Here is a 3,170-nt window from a genome sequence, read left to right as displayed (position 1 = left end):
CCGAAGCACACGCTCACGTGGCGGGTGTGGATACGCACGCAGGTGTGTGGGAGTGGGCGCTGTCACAGACCTCACTAAATCTGCGTCACAACGTGTCATCCGCGTGGCCTTAACGTCGGTGCGATTCATGTTCAACTCAGTTACATTAAATGATAATAATGAAGCAGGCACGTTCTGAGTGAGTTTGACTGAGGTCACTCGAATCCGACTCTTACTCCTGCTTTCACTACAGGTAAACCCTTGCCTGAATCGCCTTGCTTTTATTGTATAACTTCCTCACGTAGTCTCCTTCATGACGCGTCATAAACGTGATTCTAACTTCCACACGGATGTTCGTATCCAATGCATTTGCGGAGTCAACGTGCAACCACGTACACACAAGGTTCGTATACAAATGCCAACTCCGTTTTGCGATAGAAATACTAACTATTTAATAGAAAGCGATGGCAAAATCTGCAATCTTTTCCTGCCTTTTCTACTTTAGCCCCTGACTGTGCGCTGATTTGATTGTGAAATAGGCCAAAAGGAGCGCATGCTTCAGATATCATCTCTACTTCATGACAATGATACCAATCCTCCTTCCCTAATATTCCATATCCACCCTCATTATAAATCCCGTTATTACTGCCCTTTTAGTTTTTAACGAACCAGTTGCATCGATAAAAGAGTTTGTAACTGCAGGTGAATGAAAGAGAGGACAACACTTTCGTGGACTGTTATGGATCACGTCACCCATATTGCAAGTCGTCTTGTCCTGCTATGCATTGCCTACGTTGTGCATTCCATGTTGGTGTGCTGAGTAAGCTCGTCTAACAGATGTGTAAAATAGATGTGCCAGCGTACACCTAATGAAAGTGCGAATGTGGGAATAGCATGAAAGCGTATCAGTGGAACATATTAATGAAGAGTGTTTACTGGAGGATGAGTGGTTTGCAAAGTTGCTTACCTGAGAAATTGCATGCATACTCATGTGGATGGAGTGAGTGTGCTCAGTGGTGGGAGTGGCGGCAAATTCCACTAAAGTAGACGTAAATGTTCTTCAGAAAAGCACATATGCTACTCAAAATGAAAACCACTCCAGCAGTATGCAGGCAGAGGAAATTGAACAATGCACAATTGGTTGCCACAATTGCTGCTGAAGTTGGTTAGAGCTATGCCTTTTCCACAATGCTCCTTCTTGTACTTGTACTTTACCGTGTTCAATCCTAGAAATGATCAACGTGGCTATACTGCTTGACCTTCCACTTCTTGATCTTACCGGCGTTGTCAAACACTTACCAGTGTACTTAAAAGCTGTTTATGTGCATTAAGAGTGCAGTTTAATGGATACTCTAATTTACAGCGTAGAGATGTCAAATGGGATATTGGAACATGAATAGCTAATGACGCCAGTAAGGCTGCGCCAACATTCTGGTGCTATGAGACGCTAACTGGTATTCGCCAATCGAAATAGGCGCCGAAGTATGGAGAAAGTTGATGCAGGATGAATCGTAACCAAAAAGCAATGCGACTGCTATCGCAGTCAATCCAGCAGTGGTAGTTCTAGCAGATCTTTTCCTCATTGTCATTTTGGGGCACGATGAATGCTGTGCTATCGTGTAAAGCCGTCAACGTGGCCCAATGACTCATTCTAAATTGACCGAAGCACACGCTCACGTGGCGGGTGTGGATACGCACGCAGGTGTGTGGGAGTGGGCGCTGTCACAGACCTCACTAAATCTGCGTCACAACGTGTCATCCGCGTGGCCTTAACGTCGGTGCGATTCATGTTCAACTCAGTTACATTAAATGATAATAATGAAGCAGGCACGTTCTGAGTGAGTTTGACTGAGGTCACTCGAATCCGACTCTTACTCCTGCTTTCACTACAGGTAAACCCTTGCCTGAATCGCCTTGCTTTTATTGTATAACTTCCTCACGTAGTCTCCTTCATGACGCGTCATAAACGTGATTCTAACTTCCACACGGATGTTCGTATCCAATGCATTTGCGGAGTCAACGTGCAACCACGTACACACAAGGTTCGTATACAAATGCCAACTCCGTTTTGCGATAGAAATACTAACTATTTAATAGAAAGCGATGGCAAAATCTGCAATCTTTTCCTGCCTTTTCTACTTTAGCCCCTGACTGTGCGCTGATTTGATTGTGAAATAGGCCAAAAGGAGCGCATGCTTCAGATATCATCTCTACTTCATGACAATGATACCAATCCTCCTTCCCTAATATTCCATATCCACCCTCATTATAAATCCCGTTATTACTGCCCTTTTAGTTTTTAACGAACCAGTTGCATCGATAAAAGAGTTTGTAACTGCAGGTGAATGAAAGAGAGGACAACACTTTCGTGGACTGTTATGGATCACGTCACCCATATTGCAAGTCGTCTTGTCCTGCTATGCATTGCCTACGTTGTGCATTCCATGTTGGTGTGCTGAGTAAGCTCGTCTAACAGATGTGTAAAATAGATGTGCCAGCGTACACCTAATGAAAGTGCGAATGTGGGAATAGCATGAAAGCGTATCAGTGGAACATATTAATGAAGAGTGTTTACTGGAGGATGAGTGGTTTGCAAAGTTGCTTACCTGAGAAATTGCATGCATACTCATGTGGATGGAGTGAGTGTGCTCAGTGGTGGGAGTGGCGGCAAATTCCACTAAAGTAGACGTAAATGTTCTTCAGAAAAGCACATATGCTACTCAAAATGAAAACCACTCCAGCAGTATGCAGGCAGAGGAAATTGAACAATGCACAATTGGTTGCCACAATTGCTGCTGAAGTTGGTTAGAGCTATGCCTTTTCCACAATGCTCCTTCTTGTACTTGTACTTTACCGTGTTCAATCCTAGAAATGATCAACGTGGCTATACTGCTTGACCTTCCACTTCTTGATCTTACCGGCGTTGTCAAACACTTACCAGTGTACTTAAAAGCTGTTTATGTGCATTAAGAGTGCAGTTTAATGGATACTCTAATTTACAGCGTAGAGATGTCAAATGGGATATTGGAACATGAATAGCTAATGACGCCAGTAAGGCTGCACGCGGAGTGTAATGCAGAGAGGGCAGTGAGAATGTTCGCCTTCCCCATACTCTCGGCTACGACGTGCCTTATCCTCGATGACAATTAAGTCACTCACATGCAACACATTCAAATCCATGCAGTGTGGTG

The sequence above is a fragment of the Echinococcus granulosus genome (genome assembly GCF_000524195.1).
Source record: "Echinococcus granulosus chromosome Unknown EG_S00246, whole genome shotgun sequence".
NCBI classification, from domain to species: Eukaryota; Metazoa; Platyhelminthes; class Cestoda; order Cyclophyllidea; family Taeniidae; genus Echinococcus; species Echinococcus granulosus.
Note: the sequence above shows the minus strand (reverse complement) of the source record.